General features: G+C 39.5%; 1 protein-coding gene across 3 annotated transcripts in view; it reads right to left on the bottom strand.

Moving 5' to 3' along the window:
• Positions 1–20,187, bottom strand: part of MID1 (midline 1) — a 359,385-nt gene that overhangs the window by 105,998 nt on the left and 233,200 nt on the right. Inside the window, exon 1 of one of the 3 annotated variants that reach the window (XM_074858823.1) lies at positions 6,572–6,695. The exons of the other annotated variants lie outside the window; for them this stretch is intronic. The gene's annotated coding sequence lies outside the window, so the exon portion shown is untranslated. Of the gene's footprint in view, positions 1–6,571; positions 6,696–20,187 lie in introns of those variants that run through there. 3 annotated transcript variants of the gene reach the window in all.

The raw sequence follows: 20,187 nt of genomic DNA, 5'->3' as shown, positions 1-20,187 counted from the left end.
AGGTTCAGATAGCATTTTTCCTAATAATATTTTCTAACAATTTGCTGTGTTAAGGCTACTACTGAATGTCTACTACAGTAAGGCTATCTTGGCCCTGGTCCTCATGTATAGGAATGTTCATAAATGGACATAAGACTACACGTTAAATTAAAGACCAAACACTTGAAGTATTTTTTTAGAAAATAATTGCCAACCTTTTCAGTTAGAAAATAAAATTTATTAAATCGCCACTATATGAATATGAAATGAAATTTTATACAAAATATGAACATGGAAGTATGAAATATAATAAACTGTGTTATGCATGTATGCATGCGTGTGTGTGTGCATACATATATGTATCATAGGCTTATAGTACAAGAGGAATTACAGTCAACACACACACTATTCCTGAATAAACTATGGAGTGCTTAAGCACACTACTATCGTAGTACACAGCTGTAGTTTTCAAAGTGGCAGTATTTTTCTGTTAAGTGCACTATAAAAGGAAAATTTAAATTTATGTTCTTGCCATAAAATCTGCTATGGGCAATAAAAAAACCCACTTGCAATTTCTTCTGTTAGCTCTGGGGAAAAAAAAAAAAAAAAAAAAAAAGAAAATGCTATTCTCTCTGCCATTTTCTATCCTGTTCTAGGATAGACACAAAGTTGTCTTGGGAACAACTTTTCCTTACAACAAGTGAATGTGATTGTTTCACATCACATTTAATAAACATTTCAAATGTGATTAAACCAATGGACTGCTTCATAGCCCAGTTTGTCCCAAGTCCATTACAGCTTTTACCTTCTCCAGCACAGACACTGAAGCCTGTACTTGAGATGCTAGTAATTGCCAGCAGCACAGCCAGTGAGATATTCGTGTAATTTGTGTAATTTGTGTAAAAGTAGTGTAAAATGAATAATCAAAAGTCAGAATTTTTTCTTTAGAAATGTTTAATGAAAACTTCTATAATGCTAAAGAAAGCAAGCTACACACACCCTGAAGTAAGCAAATACTTGTTTTCCCACTGTTTTTTACCAAAGCAGTTCAAATTAATAAATATTCAAAGGATAGTCCCTGTTCAACAGCTCCTGGTATGCAAAAACAAATAACATAAAAATGAGTAGTTCATCCTATTCATACATTTTCATTGACAGAAGAATGATTAGCTGTCTTGTCTAGAAGTTACATGCAGTGTTTCCATGTTTGCAACATTTAAAGGATATTAATACAGCAAAACCACATCTGCTATGCTGTTTGTAGTGATATAAAGCCTAGACAACATTCCTCTCTGGTTAAAACCTATGCTAGTAGGTCGGCTAGTAAGCCAAATCCTGTATGTTATTCAGTGAGAAAACAGCTCACAGAATTAAGGTCTCTGGCACAACATCACATATGCCTTCTCATGGGAGCTAAAACAACAACTGAGCCTCAAAAGCTAACAGGCAAAAAAAAAAAAAGATCATGTTCTGGAAATCCCAAAGCAATCAATAAATAGGTGATTTAATATTATCTATAGTAATACATTAGATACAATATTACACGTGTGCATAAACCTATACTAGTATACATCTGAAATGCTTTTTGGCCTTTACTTTTTATATTCTTGCAACTCTTGTAACTTTACATTCTTTAGATATAAGATTTAATATTTCCTCAAAATGCTTCAGGGGAAGAAAAGCAAAGGATTGTTTAATCTTTAGCACATGTGAATCAGCAGAGGTCTACTAGCATCAGCAGTGATATCCTAACAAATTTATGGCTGAAGGTCTGTTCCAAAAACGTCTTCAACTAAATTCACACTCTTCATTTGAGAAATTGGTATTTATTCTGGGGTATATCATAACTAGACAACAACAAATATTGAGGAATCAGGTTCACATCTTGGTCTGGATACTGGCAGCATGGGAAACAACTAGAGCAACCCCAAAAACTTGCCAAAGGGGACAAATTCCTATACACCACACACATTTTTTTTTCTCTCTCATTTCAAGGTAAGAGCTTCTTACATGACAGATGCTACTCTGCAACAAAAGGAAGGTAAAATAAATTTACCCAAACAGTAAATACCAAAACCCAACAGTTTTCATAGGGCTTTGGTTGCACAGTAGATCTGGAAATCTCTTGCATTTCCCCAGCTGGGAATTTCGCTTGTGTAATGCCTTAGGTGGCATGGTACTCCCTGATCTTTAGCGTAGATGATACAGCAACAGAAACAGCCATAAATAGTTCAGCACATTCCTTCTAGTCATATGCGCTCACACACATGGATATGTAATTTAGTGCAGCTTGGAAACACTGGGGCCCTTAAGCTACTGCAAGTTTTCAGGGAAAATCTTAGGGTGGCTTAAAGAAATGATTGCATTCTCTTTCCACCAAGTTGTCCTATGAATTCTTTCCCTGCAACTAGGTAAAGGGAATCATAAATACTGCTTAAATTCATAATCATCGCCTCCATCTAGATAAAGACGTTTTAAGTTCTCAAGGAAGAACCTAAGCTTTCTCATCAAAGAGGGAATTTAAAATAGCACCAAGAAATGTCCCAGAAACTACAACAGGTATGAAGGTGTGACCTCACCCACCACACAGGACTCTGAATTTAAACTACCTGAAAGATGCACTTCTGCCAAACTAAAGCTTCTTGTTTTTATAAAGCTATCCCTACAGCATTATAGAGAACACAGTGTTAGCCTCTCCCTGCCCTGCTCTCCAATCTTCATATGTGATCATTAAAACAGCTTATAAAAGGCTTTTGATTTTTTTTTTTTAAAGAACAAACACACGTTCTCTGAGTTATATTCTGCACATTTGCAAAGACTACAAAGAGATTCTGGAGAATGCAAAAAACCCCACTGTCCAACACTGAGAAGTTCCCCCTAATTTATGCCTGCTGTACTTTCAATATACTGAACTCTACAAGATCGATGTTGTATTTAAAACTCAAGATTGTAATCAGATAATTAGAAGGGGAAATTAGCTGTGAACCATGGCAGGGTGGAGGATAAGGAAATTATATCTGTGCTCTGAAGGTAATCTGTTTTAGACCTCTGACAGAAACCTCTGTCACTGGTGCAGAAAACACCCAGCTCAGGCTTCCTGGGTCCAGGAATAACAAAACGGGAACTGGCAGGGTTGCTTCTCCATTTGGGGAGCAGAACCCTCACATGGGCCCTCACCAGACCCCAAGGCCTGCTCCAAGAAGAGTGGGGATATTTCCCAAATTACCAGTGTCACCAGGACCACCATAAGTATGCTTCCATCACTCTACCTTGGGGTACTAGGTTCTTGTTCTCCATTAGAAGAATGATTTCAGGAGCTTTCTTTTGCCCTGTAGACCAGAACAGAAATCTGAAAATACCTTGTAGCAAATTACTAGCAGAACAAATATGAGAAACCAGCTCCTCTCTCTTGCTGGACAGTGGTTCCTAAACACAGAGGGTGGCATTCATCTGAACTGGTCTCTTTAAGGTCTCTTGATAGTCAATAGAAAGAAACAGGCATCTCTAAAGCCATCTCATTTAAAATACTTTAGATTATCTTTAGGATTAAGTGATCTGTGCCTTCTAGATGTGCTTATTTCATTCCAGGTATGAAAGGAATTTAAGAACGTAAGAAATTAAGACTACACCAACTAACAAGTAACTATTTCCAGTGTTCTTGAGCTTTAAAAAAATAAAATGGAGACTCTACATCTATTCTTTATTATTCTTATGAGTTCAACAATCACTTGTTTAGTCAAATTTGCTTCCAATAGTTCTCTTCCAACGTGCCTCATTTCTGTCATTCTCTGTATTTAAAGATCCAAGAGGACACACAGAAACCTGAACTGAGTTGCAGGACAATGATCCCAAAGCAACCCATTTCCAACTGACACTACTGCACGAGGATTTTTGTGGATTCAGATGGTTCTGGTCCCTGCTGCACATGAAGGGCATGCAGACAGTTCCTGAGAACCAGACGCAATGGGGTCTGCACTAAGTCTTAAGATCAGCTTGCTTGGCATGACAAGCCTAACTGTAACTTCTGTATTTTATTCATAGTTTTTTTGACAAAACAGTAGCTTGCCTTCCTATACTGCAGATCATGAACAATGTGCAAGACCCTTGTCCTCCCAACTGTTCATCCCCGTCCTTCCTGCCATCCACTGCAGCTCTCTAACAGGCTTCAAAGGGTTAAGTTTCTCCCATTCACAATACCAAAAAAGTGTAGTAACTACTTTACTAGTTCTCTCCTCACGCTGTTTGGCATTACCAAATGGCAGTATTAACCCAAATAACCAAAACGGTTAGTGCATGAGTAAAAACTCTGACCCCAACACAACAGGACACAAAATGAAAACAGCAAAATCAACTGAAAAGACAAAGAAGTACAGAGTTGTATCTAGCGCCAGTTGTTCTGCGCCTAAGACACTCAAGGGTTTGGCATCCCAACCCAGCCTGTTCAGTGAAGTACTCACAATGAGATGCAAAGTCTTAGTCTTTATTCCTTGCAAATAAAGCTAAATACTAAAGTGGCAAGTTTTCACTTAACCTCTCTTTAGGACTTTCAAAGTCACGTCAGCAGGTGCTTTTTGCAAAGAGCCAGTAATACTTCATTGCTTACCAGAGGCATGCCCACGTGGATTTTATTCATTGAGAAAGTGTTACTTAACAGAAACATACCACAGTAAACCCTGGTGATCTCAAATATTTTCTTCTATACATTTACACCCTTTAAGAATGTCATCCTTTAAAGACTTTTCAAAGATCTGAGACAAGACCAATCATTAACCATAGCCACATAATCTTGCCTCACAGGTTCTCAGAAACCACACTGTGACAAAACTTCACTGCTTCAAGTTAAGAAACTAAGAGCAAAGGTCTTCATTGTAACAGCAACGTAATTTGCAGCCTACAAACTGAAGTGGTAAATAGTACTAGTCTTTTTAAAACCTACTGATGACCAGAGAGATGCTCTGGGAGCTGAAGTACAATATGAAACCAGGTAACACCAGTTTCTAATTCAGCTAGTGAAGAGGTAAGAAAAAATTACCTGATTTACCTGTGCTTCACCTGACATCAACCAGAAAACTGTACAACATCAAGAAGATTCAGTATTAAATTTAAGCTCACTCTACCGAGCGTTGTTTTTCAAGCTGTCATTAGACAGTCTTTGTTACTTAGAGACCCAGCTCCCTCCAGCCCTGAGATGTAGGTGGTGTTTGATTTGTACAGCTCTTCTCCTGTGCTCAGGGAGATCCTGATCCTGGGAAAGGCCTTGATGAGTAGCCTCATGAAATGAATGGAAAATGGTTTTTACTGCATGGCTATGGCTGTGTTCTGCCAAACACATGCACATGTATGCATGCACATGAAAAGGATCCATTGGCTATAGGTGGTTGGACTATGTACTAGTTTGGTTGGACTACTGACTAGTTTACTTGATGTCCTCAAATTAATTGTCCTGCAGAGAGTCTTCAGAACATCCCAAAAGGGACTAGGAAAAAACAACTAAAATGAGCAATTGCTTCTGAATAACTGTATCAATACACCAGATAGGCCTCACAAGTAAAAGGTTCTCAATGTCACTCACAAAACAGCTTAATAGCTTTTAAGATAGCACGGAAAGAGAAAATAATAGCTTAAATACATCCCTTTGAGACATTCCTCATCAACAACATATAAAGTCTCACAGTTTATCTCAAAAAACTAAAATAAATTGTACATTTCCTGTTAGCTAACAAGCAGGTCACTCTTACTGTAATAAAGAGAGTAGCACTTGTGAAAGAATTACTGGCATGCATCTGCACAACCTCCAGCCTCAAGCTTTTTTTCCCAGGAGCTTGTTAAATATCTACTTTAAAACCTGACTGAATGTCAGCTTATCTTGTTCTCAGACAATTGCTTGTCTTGAAATGTTGTACTGGGAAAATCACATTAGAAATTCTGTACCTGTGGACTATACATGTTTCTGATCCTCCTACAGGTATGGCATGTTTTGTGGGCTTTTGTGAATACAGAACTTGCACAAAAAATAACGGTAGTGACCAGACCATCACTCTGAGCATACCGGTGCTTTGAAAAAACATCATCTCTCAGCCTTAACACGTCATCGCTTAACTACTTAAACACATCATCGCTTTAGGTTATGTAACTTCATCAGTTACAAATAAATAGGATTGGAAAGACTCTACACAAGGAGTAGAGCAAGCTTTAGGTAATGACTATATTTTTTTAATTCTTCTCACCTAAACATGTATCTCAGCCTTCATCTGTTATTTTTAAAACAGAATTATAATGTTCCAGATGTTAACAGTATGCAGATGCTAATGCCCCATTTATCTCTCGTACTAGTTTTATGACAACTCAAAAGACAACAAAAAGCCCTTGTTTGAAAACACAAGGCGAAGAATAATTTTTGCTAAAGAAGTTCCCTTTTTTCCTGAGTTTTCAGTATCAAAACGATAATTCATCATAGCAACAGAGCAAACCTCAACTCCTCCCTTATGACTGCTAAATGCATTATAAAATACTTCTGAAATTACTTGCAATGGCAAGCCTACACATATGCATTGGCTCTAGTTCCCAAGAAGCTGCACAGCCGCATACCCACCACTGGATCCTGCCCTACATCTTCTGGCTGAAACATTGCTGCGGAGACAGGGAGTGCGCTGACCCTTCTCAGAAAACACCAGCAGCCCAGTCAGGACAGGCAGTAGCAGTCACCACCATCCCAGTAATCCTGCAGCAGCACTGACTGCGCCTGCAACTGTGAGACAGTCACAGCCAAAACGCAACAGGAAAATCTCCCCTACAATTGCAGGAAAACCCGCTCCACCTAACTGCCTCCGCCAGGATTTGTGCTCCCAAAGCCAGACCTCCGCGCTGTGCCCACAGCCAAAGACCTCCTCTCCCTCCCAAGGGCCAGCCTCACTAGGGTGAGAAGGCAGGAAGAAATGGATTCTCTCGCACAGCATCCCAGCAACACGCCTGAGGGCTGCAGTGGCAGCCCCAGAGAGGGCAAGCTCAGCCCTGGGGGCAGTTAACCCAGTGCTGAGTGAGGGCTGGCAGTGCCCAGGCCCCTAACAGGAGGCTGCCCGGGACTGGCCAAGCCTGTCATGTGCAAAATAAATGTTTCCAAAATTGCTGTTCTCCAGAATGGCAGAACTCTGCACAACAGCCTTGTGGTAAATAATCAGTTCACTTTTTTTTTATTGTTTTCTCCAAATATTACTCAAAAACTTAACAACACAAAGTCAAGCAGGAGTTTGCTGACAGTGGGGACAGTCTGAAAGAGTGAAGGAAAAACTTTTCTTCCTACAAACACCATGGAGATCCCACTTTCTGAAATTCAGCATGTGAAACACAAGATGATAGCAGCTGCTTAATTATTTATTAGTTTTTTTTAGCTAAACTTTCGTGTAAGCAGCAAACTGTGACAGAAAACTACAAATGTTTCAGCAAAGTGCCAGGGAGGAATCCTGGCTGAAGTCACACCAGACATTTGGTCTCCAACAAAGGTGTTAAAAATTCATGCAAAGTGGAAACAGCAGGAAAGAATTGCTTCCTCGTGTTCTCCGTTTTTCATGTTGTAATGCCCTCTTTCATACAACGGTAACACAACAAAGTGAAACAAAACATACCTCAGACATTTGAGCATAAGGTTGCAAATCCACACTGTCTTTGGTCTTTCTTCCATGGAAGAGCCTGCACTTTGTTCTCATTGAAACAATAAATAACTGTTGTGATTATTTAATTTCCTATTCATTTCTTTGAAACAATAGACTGGACCCCTCACAAACGCACACTCTTCATAAGGTTTTTAAAGGTTTCTGCTGGCAACGTCTGTTAGAATGTGTGTGGAATGGCAACTTGTAACAGGCGAAATGAGCATGCAGAAAGCAAGACAGATGTGCGAAGGGATTACGATTACTGGAACTCTTTTCCATGATATTAAATGTCCATGGATAATCTATAGTCAAGTCAAGTTATAAGCAGCCCAGCAGGGGCCACAGAACAAGTTCTAGCTGGAAGGATTTTAGATTCCTCAGTTCATATCCTGTCCTTGCTCTTTCAGTAAACAGCATCATGCCATTTCTTTGGACTGTCCTTCCTGCCATGCTGGCTCACACTCATCCAGATGCATTTGGGATCAACCAGTCCAAAAACCAGTGTTATTAGCAGGTGCTGCCCTGCTGCTCTGTTTGTCCACATTATAGTTAGCCTGAGTTTTTCATGCCCTTTGCTTGCAAAGAACCAGTCACAGTCTGAAACAGTTTCAATAAATAAGTAGGGTTTTATATTTAAATCTTCTGATTAATCAATCACAAAAGTGACGCCAAAAAATTCCAATAATCTTAATTCTACTGATCCATCTGCCTTGACTTCTGCATGTGTGCTTCTTCAGTTTGAGGACAATGTTGCATGTGTTTAAAGACAACACTGGAAGAAGCTTCAAAACTTAGCTGAGTATGTCTGTAGGATGGTATGTCTGTGAAGGTCTCGGTGCACTTTTCACCGCACATGCACGAGTATGCACATGCACATGTGTGCAAGTAAATAATTATGGGTTCAAACCCATAGCCTCAAAAACTTCTACTTGCGCCACTGGTTATGCCAACTTGTTGCCGTTATCAGTCAAGAACCTTAGTTTAAGATAAAGAATGCATCTGACAAATATCCACATCCTTTACCATATTAATGTCCCTTACACTTCCTGAACTCAGGTGTAAAATAGAGGACTTCTAGCCTTCCTCCTCTGCTATACCTATTGGATTTCATGAAAGCCTCACTACACAAGTCTTTGGACATGGAGTTAGATTCTCATGTAACAGAAGAACTGAGACATATGACTGAATATGATCAAATTACCACAGTTTAACAAGATACCATCTTCAGAGCCAGTACAGTTGTGCATTTGCATACTTATGGTGCCCACTAAGAGTTCTGGAGAATCTTACTAAGGAAACACAAGATGTGTCAGTCACCAGTTGTCCCTTTCTGCTGAAAGTTACCACCTTCACCACAGAATCAGTAGATTATGTGCTGAACCACAGCTCATGAGTTTCTTTGCAAGACACAAACTAAAAAATGACTGCTTAAGGTGTATTATGCTTGCAGGAAGTTACAGCAGGGGAAAGAAGCACATAACTGGTGACAGTAATTTCTTAAACTGTATCCAAAAGATTCACTTGATTTCAACTGTCAATGTCCCTAGCTCAAGCAGGTTGTGAAGAAATTCAATCTAAGACTCTAGTAATATATTAGCTCAGAGAGGTAATTTAATGTATCTAAACTTAACATAGCTTAGGGCTCAAATACTTGATGAATATCCACCTATTGAACCACTGTAAAATTATTATTTCATCATGTGTGTGTTCTAAATTATGTATTTCTGATGACAGACTCTCCAGAATCTATTTGCTGTGCAGCCGTCTGTTTCTGCAAAATTCAGGGTCAGCTCTGCATGGGAAGAGTTTGGCCAGTGCAATCCTCTTGTTTAAGTGAGTGTCAAATAGCATGCTTTGTATTCTGCACATCTCATGGCTGTGCTGTATAGTAACTCAGTATTATTATGGTTAGAATGCTTTTCACAATAAAGAAACAAAGCATCTTAGGAGCTGGAGCAGATCAACAGTAGGACAGAAACAAGCAGGTACCCAATAGGTTACAAAAATCCTATTTTCATAAAGCATTCAAAGTCCTAGAAAAAGATAGTACCAGGGCTGACTGGTATACTGGTATACCTGACCAGGGTATAACAACTCAGATGAGGCACAAAACTGTACTCCAGTGTCACTACTGGAATTCACTGACCCACAAGTACCCAGTACAGCTTTTTATTGGGTTCAGTTGCCTCACTAATAAGTCAGGCATAAATATCTTGGTAAAAACAGTTGGACTTTAAAATTGGTCCAGGTAGTTTTTTAAGAAAGCTAGAAAGTAAGAGTTTTACTTGTTGGTTTGGAAATCCTAATATGCAGTTTCCAAAACCTCATTTTTATTGCTTTGCCATCTGCTCACGAAAGAGAATCCTCTATGCCACTCATTTCATGTGCAGCACAGAAATACAATCTTTTTTTTTAAAGCTCATTACTTGTGGAATTCTATTTTATCTTATTTTGATGGACAGAGGACATACATTTTAGATTGATAGGTGCTGCTGCCAGGCATATACTCCAAACAATTGGTCCACTGTCTACAGAAAGCAGATACCATAGCATAGTATGAGATCATAGTGGAGCTTTAATACTAACAATTGGAACAAATATGCTAATATGTCTGCAGTTTGTAACTTTCTCACAGGCAAGCACACTCACGTAAATTACTTATTCTATACAGCTAATCATAGGATTTTATGATGAAGAAAAATAACAACAGTGGACTGGTTAAAAATAATATCTCTCCATTCTTTCTTCTCTTGCCACATTGTCAGTCAGCACAGACGGGCTGATCCAGAAGACATTTGAGTCTCACTTTTTTGCTGAACCGGGCCAGAGTTAGAGCAGCCTCATGACTGTTCTGAAGGGCATGTCAGAGATGCAGGGGCCTCCTGCTCCAGTCAAATACCTTCAGTACATTACTGATTGGTCACATCCTCTGTCCACCCCAGGTAAAAGTAGCGGAGAAGTATAGATGCTCCTGCCTTTTAGTCAGTGTCTGCACCCTGTGATTCTCTTTGTACATCAAGGCCATAGAAGGAAGAAAAAGGCAGTCCAGCTTTTTGGAAAAATTAGGAAATGCTATGTCAGAAAGAGCAACTCAGGTGATACAATATGAACAGCTTCTTAATATGAAACTGTTTCATATGAATGCTAAGTACCAATTCTCCTTCAAATGGTTGTTTAACATTAATTACTCTTTGAGCTATAAAACCCCTCTGTTGCCTCACCAATGGAAGTCTTAAGACAATGATGGGTGACTGTATGCAGGGTTGCCATTTTCCTCTCTAATGCTTCATCTACATTTTACAGTGGTATTTAAATATCATTTTAATTTGGCTCAATAAGCCATACTATAAATGACCCACCATTAATGCTCTCTGGAGAAAGGCAAACTGTAATTTCAACAGCAGCATGTGATTCTGAAACACTTGTACCTTGCTGGAGGAGCAATGTGTAGTACTTGAGTCATAGTAAATGAATAGATTATGCACCATCAAATATCAGATTTCCCTTACTCAGAAAAAATAGTATCTTTCTAAACTTCAGAGTGAGACACAAACAAAAAATCCCCTTGTTTATAATGTAGAGCAGCAACTTGTAATCTTTGGGGGTTGGTTAGACAAGGAGAGGGAAAAAAAAAAGCTACTCCCATCCTGTTTCACTGCTACACAGGACTTGCTTTTAACAATTCCCTGTGATCAATGAAGCCATTTGCTCACTGCTGCATTTTGGGTTTTGGGTAGAGAAAGAGATTTCTGTGTTCAGTTTTGGGTCCCTCACTACAAAAAGGACATTGAATTACTCAAGTGTGTCCAAAGAAGGGCAGCGAAGCTGGTGAAGGGTCTGGAGCACATGTCGTACAAGGAGCGGCTGAGGGAACTGGGGTTGTTTAGTCTGGAGAAGAGGAGGCTGAGGGGAGACCTCATCGCCCTCCACAACGACCTGAAAGGAGGCTGCAGAGAGATGGGGATGTGTCTCTTTAACCAAGTAATAAACGATAGGACAAGAGGGAATGGCCTCAAGTTGCACCAGGGAAGGTTTAGACTGGATATTAGGAAGCATTTCTTTACAGAACGGGTTGTTAGGCGTTGGAATGAGCTGCCCAGGTCAGTGGTGGAGTCTCCATCCCTGGAGGTGTTTAAGAGTCGGGTCGACATAGCGCTGAGGGATATGGTGTAGTTGGGAACTGTCAGTGTTAGGTTAATGGCTGGACTGGATGATCTTCAAGGTCCTTTCCAACCTAGATGATTCTGTGATTCTGTGATTAATTACTCTGTTGCCAATTGTTAGATTAACAATACAGCACTGAATTCTAATCTCTCCCCGTGAAGGACACTGAGAGAATGATCACGGCAGGAGTATGAAAACATCAGTATTATTAAAATTATTAAAATAAAATTTGAAGAATGTCAGTGTGCAAGTGTATGCTTAAAAACATGACAAAAAAAAGACACAAACTGCCCCAGCCAAATCCACAGGAACTTGTTCCTTTTAATGTCTTCTCCTGCAGCATAGCCTAAAGAATTGTTTATCCATTCAAACTCATCACACGGAAAGGCTTTGTACTTAAAAGATAAGAAAATTGTTTTCTTTTGCTTTGTTGTAAACTACTTTTTAGTGGTGTGATGCCAAAACAAACTTGATCTGAAACTTACTAAACATGAAGCCTGAAGTTTCTAAAGACATTTGAAGTCAAAGTCTCTGGTACAGTGTTTGGAAAAGGAATTATTCCTAAATGGTGCAGAGGACAATGAGATCTCAAATCTAGGAAGTCCCAAAACATTGGGAGGTTTAGAGATCAGTCTTGATTTTGAGGCTGCTGGCCTTAAAAAAGAAATATCGTAACAGCAGATTAGTCTCCTCAGTAGAAGTACTTTACAAAGAGGATGTCTGATTAGGCTTTACTTCTACGTGATCTGATTCAGAAAACGGGGATGTGAGTATCACATTAACAAACTTGGGAAACACTGCCTGAATCTGTGCATGTTTTTATACAGTGGCCACAAGGAACTGTGTTAGAGAACCAATTAAAATTTATATTCTCAAGTGTTGAAACATAACCTTTAGTCTCAGGAAGATTATGTGGTATTCATGAGTAGTATTATGAATCTACACTTCCAGTAATTAAAAGTGTATTTTAGCCTCATACCCAGCTCTCAGTTTTGTTGAAGGCAACAGTGATGCTTCAATGTTAAAAAATGAGAGATGAGTTTCCCAAAGCGCTCTGCAAACACAGGCTCTATGCTCAATAAGGAACAAATAGTACTTCCATGTCCAAGTGTCCTAGTAAGTACCAAGTTGTCTTTATTCTTTGCTTTTAAGCCAACAGTCTTGCTGAAAACTATGCAAGTTTTGAGTCACATAAACAACACAGAATTGGGTCAAAGTTTCTTTAAAAAATTACATTTTACTCAAAATTCCTGAAAAATTGCAGAAGAGTGATCAAGACTGATAGATATGAAACACCCTCATTAAACTTGATATTAAGACATAATATGTTATCTTTAGTGACTCAGACACTGTATACTCACAGGCAAGTCCAACTACATTTCTCTTTGCCATATATACTTCCCACACGTTATGCTTTCTCTTATAGAAAATAACATATTCCCAAGCAACTACACAAAAATTGGAAAGTACATAGCCCTCTCTATTACCAAACTATTACTTTAACTACAAACTTCGGACAATAATTGGAATCTATTATTTACATATTAATAAAATATTGTTGCAAATGACTCACACAATTATGTGATAAATCTCTGTCTTTCACATTTGCATATACACATGTGAATTGCAGCTAAAACTTCAGTTCTGTTTCCAACTAAAGCCATAGTTCAACAGCTTTCTTATAAAGGGGGTGTCTTCTTACTGCAAACAGTAGTGGCAATTGCTCTACAGATGCTAAGAGACAGCACCAGGTACATGAATTTCCTGGAATGCTAAATAAAGTTAAGTACATAGACAAATACTTAGAGGATTAGGCCAAAGCAAGCATATGCTAATGATCTTTAGACCTGAGGGTATATCTATATACCCTATATCTATATATTCAGGGATATTCCTATATTCAATGTACCAGTAAGTATTAAAATGAATGAGGACCATTAGCAAATTGAAATGAATAGCCTTGAAATGTATGAGTAAAGGAAAGATGTGCTTTTTAATAAAGAACATTAACTCACAATAAACAAAGCATAGCATCAGGGAACACAAATCCTTACTTAACAGCATAGTACCTGTTGAGTGACTTAAGTGCATTTTACATTTGCCAAAGACTGCAGCATCAAGACCCTCGATGTGTATGGAAACATATACACCCTTATGCTATTTTCCTGAGTTTATCAAGTGAAGAGATATAACTATTTACACATGCAAATGTATAGAAGAAGAAGATTATGGATATTCAATGTTCTCAATGGAATGCAAATAGCTTAAAACATAAAAATGGTATACTTCATCTACAGCTAGTTCAAAGACTGGTTCACGTAACCTCACATAAGATGAATTTAAATACAGACCTCCAGAGACTGCTAAAGAAAACATCTCCACAAAGGCTGGCCTTGTTGATTATGCTTGATTTATGTGTTGGTTCATGTTTTTCTGATTCTCCAAAGAAATATAAATCACTGTAATGCATTACATATTATTTTTTGTATGCACTACTGACCTGTTAATCTAATTTTTCCTCCATTCAAAAACAAAAAAAGAGAGAATTCATAAACCAATATGGATTGCAAAGAGATTTCTTACAAAGTTCAGGTTTTAATTAATGAGGCCATTATAGCTAGGAGCACTTGTTAAACATATAGCTCTAATTAATCCTATCAATCACTCCCCCTCTTTAAGTACTCATGATTTGTAAGAAATTAAATGAGCACCAATCTTGGGTAACAGAGCAATAATTTGTTTCTATTTATTATTAAATGTCTAATTATCTGGTAACTTTTCTCTTGTGTCATACTCTTTATTCTCTGTCAGTGTCTTCATCAGGGCATGCACCTGCATCTAGACAAAAAAAGCCCAGTTCATTGCCAAATTACAGATTAAGGACTCTGCAAGTATTCTCTCCCACCAGCCTGAAAGAAGAGCCTGTCACTAAAGTTGTAGGCTCTCCAGAGCCCCTGCAGTTCTTGGTATCACTAACACTGTAGTCTATGTAAACGAATTTTCCCCCCAAAAGTAACGCTGACCAAGAGACAAAGAAAGAAACACAATATAGTTTATTTTCTGCTTTTCTTCAGAAGAAACTCCTGCTACTGTAACCTATCATAAATTACAACAAAAAGTATAGCTCCCAGCTCAAAAACAATGGGAAACAGTCCATTTGTTCTCAAGCAAAAGAAAAGGAAAAAGCTTAAATAACAATAAAGTCTATCAGCTAAACCTAAGAATAAAGGCTCCAGCAGTGACTCAAGAAAAAAAATCATCTGGTTATTTAAGCAGTAACAATATCTTTAGGGAGGAATTGTTATGAAACTTCCAGGTCTAGAGCATAACATTTTCCAGTCTGAAAGGAATGACAAAGCCCTCTAAGAGGTAGGGATATTAAACTGCAAGTTTCTGTCAATGAAGAAGCCATCACACAGTCAATTATATGTTTCAAAGCTAAAGATCATACAAGACTGGTATTAACATGCCACAGAGAAGACCATCTGAGAATAATACATATTGCAGCTATTACTTTTAATCTAATTGAACCTCAGATTTTTAACACAGACATAATTTTTCATAGAAAACAGTCAAGCTAGATTAACCAAATATCCCTCTTCACTGTTGCCATGGAAAGGCTATGTTCCATAGAAGATGTGTGAGTTAAGAGGAAACTGAGGAAGAAACCAGTTACCAACTGAACCTCTTCCAGGAATACCCACTCTACTGCTGGCAATGGCCAGCTGGACACCCATCTGTGTGCCCATCTCCCGTCAGTTATTCCTTTGAGAGCCCTTTTATATATTGGGCCTTCATAACATCCCATGGCTACGAGATCCACTGTTAATTTTAAGCGCTGGACCTGCTGAGCAATAATTTCACAAAAAAGTGGATGTGATGCCTAGTAGTGCTTTCCAAGTGAAACTACAAGGCTGTATTGGGTTTGTGTGGCAGGGTTTTGGTAGTGGGGGAGCTGCAAGGGTGGCTTCTGTGAGAAGCTGCTAGAAGCTTCCCCCATGTCTGATAGAGCAAATAGCAGCTGGCTCCAAGATGGACCTGCTGCTGGCCAAGGCCAAGCCCATCAGTGATGGTGGTAGCACCTCTGTGATAGCATATTTACAAGGAGGGAAAAAAAAAAAATGTACAATGGCAACTGCAGCTGGAGAGAGGAGTGAGAATATGTGAGCGAAACAACTCTGCAGACACCAAGGTCAGTGAAGAAGGAGGGGGAGGAGGTGTTCCAGCTGCTGGAGCAGAGATTCCCCTGCAGCCCGTGGTGCAGCCCATGGCAGGGCAGGCTGTGCCCCTGCACTCATGGAGGTCCACGGTGGAGCAGATCTCCACCTGCAGCCCGTGGGGGACCCCACAACAGAACAGGTGGGTGCCTGAAGGAGGCTGTGACCCCTTGGGAAGCCCGGGCTGGAGCAGGCTCCTGGCAGGACCTGTGGACCCGTGGGGAGAGGAGCCCACACTGGAGCAGGTTTGCTGGCAGGACTTGTGACCCCACGGGGCAGTTCGTGAAGAACTGCAGCCCTGTGGGAAGGACTCATGTTGGAGCAGCTCACGGAGGACTATCTGCCATGGGAGGGACCCCAGGCTGGAGCAGGGGTAGAGTTGAGGAGTCCTCCCCCTGACGAGGAAGGAACGGCAGAGACAACATGTGATGAACTGACCACAACCCCCATTCCCTGTCCCCCTGTGCTGCTGTGGGGAGGAGGTAGAAAAAATAGGGAGTAAATCCTGGGAAGAAGGGAGGGGTGGGGGGAAAGTATTTTTAAGATTTGGTTTTATTTCTCATTAGCCTACCCTGATTTGATTGGTAGTAAATTAAACTAATTTACCCAAGTCAAGTCTGTTTTGCCCACAATGGTAATTAGCAAATGATCTCTCCCTGTCCTTGTCTCAACCCACGAGCCTTTCGTTATATTTCTTTGAGGAAGGGAAGTGATAGAGCGGCTTTGGTGGGCACCTGGTGTCCAGCCAGGTCAACCCACCACAATGGCATTTTAATATTAATTGCAAATTCCATTCCAGGTAACATTTATTTGACACATCTATCACTAATTAATTTTACCTAGCTCTCTTTAGATCAAATAGACAAAGCAGAAGTCCCTTGAAAAAATAAAAGTTACTGGCCTGCAAAGAATGAACTAGGTTGGGTTATTCTTTAGCCATGTTTGTTGACTTCTCTCAGTTTTCAGTTGCCCGTAGAGACAGCCACTATGCTCTGCAATTTTCCTCTTCACTTGTCAGTCCTGTATGTATTATCAGTGCAAGAATGCAATAACTTCTCTTTTCTTCCCTTTTTCTTTCCCACCTTCTCCATCTAATTAATGCCAACCAGAACAAATGTGTCTTTGTGAACTAGTCAGATATAGTAGCGGCTGCTCAAGGTAGCTGCTCCAGGTGCTCCAGGTTCCTGCCCATCCATATTTCACAAATAAACCAAACCGGTTCAGCAACATCCAACATCCGAACATGACTTTGCGGGGGGGGCGGGGGGAAGGTACAGACAAGACAGGCCAAGCAATACACCTTTTGATTACTCTGCACTAACGTCTATGAATCTGTGGTAAATTCAAGATCATGATTTTTGTGTAACAAAGACAGAATTATTCAAATTTTTCCATAACAAACAAAAAGAATCTGCTCAAAAGCTTGAATGACAGCCACAATGCACTTGTTAAACAGTAGCCAACCTACAGGAACTTCTCTTCTGGGAAACCAATCTGGATGGCATCTAACTCCCCCTGACAGGAGACTTGCTGTATCAGACTTAAAACTAGACTCTTACAGGTGGATGTAAGAATGTAAATGTCACATTTTCTCCACCTTTGCTTTCTACTGGATCAACTTAATATTGTCTTCTGCTTGCATTTTTCCTAGCTGAGAAAATCCCCTAGCAGAACACGAACACTCATCATCTCCCTTCCAGCCACAAGAAATTATGAAGAGGTATTGTACTACCTGAGGTGCTGGAGAAAAGAAGTAGCCACAATATGCCAGAAAGAACATTTTTGCTGCTACTGGAAGTTATTTTACTGGAGTAAATATAGTTGTTATATCCTGTGAGACTGATGTGTTAAGGACTCTGCTCCTGCACTCTGTTTTACAGTGTTTTCTACTCCTTCCAAGTTCCCCATGAGCACAAACATTCACATAGACTATAGTGGCAGAACCATCATCTGCCATGGAGTCACATCTGGAATATAAATCCATGCTTTGATCCATTCACTTCACTTTCTTGCAGCTTCTTTTCCCATCTCCAGTTGTCTCTAGTGTCACAGACAGGATGAGGTGGACAGCATGGGGCTGATTATATTGTCAAGAAACAGGCCTGAAAAAGGCAAAATGGAGGAAGGGGGCAGGACGGAAGATATATGTTGCTTAAGTTAGGTTTCCTGTGTCAAAAGACAGATAGATAAGTTCTCTAGATATGACTGACAGCAAAAAAAAATGTTAGCCATTGATAAGCTACACAAAATTTTAGCCAGCTGTTTAGGTTCTGTCTAGAAAATGAAGTAAAACAGGCACCCCAGGATGGGATAAATTTTCCTCTGGAGATAGATTTCCCAAACAGGTAGCATGAGTATCCCTTTGTCCATTTGAACCATGTCTTCCACTGTTAATTCAGAGAAAGCCAAAACAACTAGGACGTTCTGGGCTCCTGACCTTCAGTCAGCTCTCTCGGGAAGAAAGGTGGTGCATATAATAGCAGTGAACAGATAGTTGATATCCAGTTTATATCACTTCATTCAAAGCTTGCCCAGGTTCCTGGATTGCCATCAGAAATGGACGAGCCAGTGTTCCTTCAAGACTTTCACAAAGGCCAGTCCTACTTAGGCCAAGCAGAAATGGGCAGAGCTTGTTCCACTGTATATTTCCCCTTTCTACTAACCTTGCAAATGCACTTGGAAGACTTCCAGATGCAGTGGTGAGGGGACATTCCATCTTAATGACATAAAAATACTCACAGAAGCCAGGGCAAGATACTAAATCCACTTTCAGTAGCTTACTTTAGCCCAATTTTGAACAGTATCTAAATTACTGATTAAAGTCAATAGCAGCTCTCATTTCCAGCTCTTAAGAACCGAGCCCTGACAAACCCCTCATAGAAACCACTTCTATGTTTTTTTCAATCAGCAACACTGCAGATGTGAAAGGGACACGTATGGACACCTTATTTGTTAAAATACTACTTTTATGATATTTTCTGGAGTGCTTTCCTTCCCTAAACTATGGGCACCTCTAAAAACTTAAGACTAGTTTAAATCCCTGGCAAGAAGTGTGGCAGGTCTCCTGTCCAAAAGATATAAGCAAGATATGAAAGATGAGGCAGTAGCAGCAGAGCCTGGCACAGCTTCCAGCTCATCTTGAGGTGCCTATAATTTAGCAATGAAACAACAGAGTTCCTAAGCAGAGGGAAGACCAGATTCTGAAGTGCTATTCTGAGAAAGACCCTGCGTAAACCAGCAAGTTTTGCAGTCCTAAATGTGTAGAATACCCTGCAGCTGTTGTGCAGTCCATTTCTCAGGCAATAATGCCAAATGAAAAATAAGAAAACAAAGAAAAAATAAGTGAATCTGTGGGAAATAGAACTGATAGTTTTTCTTATCTGTATTTCCAAATTTAACTATGTATTTTATTCCGAATGATTTTCTTTGTTGCCAACTTAGGCCTTCTACTTGACATGATATTAATTTTTCTCCCTTCTTTCAAAGGAAATGAATCTAAAAGGACAGAGGAAAGTAATTTATGGCATGCTGCTTTGTTCTATTAAAAATGTATAGTCCTTAAGGACTCCATGTGTTTCAGCTAATCTGAAGTAAATCTATTGGACTAAAACCATCAGCAATACATTACCGTCTCTGTTTAAGGAGCTGAGCGTACCAGCCACTTAATGAGATATTCTCTGGAAAAGATCAGAAATCAACACATTTTCCTCCCATTAGCATGGATGAGATGTGCAAGAAAGACTGAGAAATTAAATATTTTAGCAGCCATGTGTGAATTCAAAAGGCAGCAGCACAGCCATCACTTACTTAAATGTTTAATGCTGAAAGAAGATTTAATGCTATCCTCAGTAAATCTTCATTTGTTTTAGTTAACCAGAAAACAAACTTATTTTCTCCACATTGATTTTTTAAAAGTCGTTCAGTAACAATTGATACCAAAAAAGTCTACAAAATAAACAAGCAAGCAATAGAGAGATATTTTCTACATATCAGAATTACCAGCAAGGGAGATGGGGGAAGGTATTTTTTTCTCCATATCCACATTAAAGAGTATGTTATTCTGTCACCAATGCTAAGTTTGTTTGATACAATGAACCTACTTTAAAATCAACAGACACTCTTCATTTAAGAAGACAGATTAAAAAGTCCACCAAGTGGTTCACCAGGAGCCTTGCTAT

The sequence above is a fragment of the Strix uralensis genome, chromosome 2, assembly GCF_047716275.1.
Source record: "Strix uralensis isolate ZFMK-TIS-50842 chromosome 2, bStrUra1, whole genome shotgun sequence".
NCBI classification, from domain to species: Eukaryota; Metazoa; Chordata; class Aves; order Strigiformes; family Strigidae; genus Strix; species Strix uralensis.
Note: the sequence above shows the minus strand (reverse complement) of the source record. Positions and strands in the feature narration are given on the sequence as shown.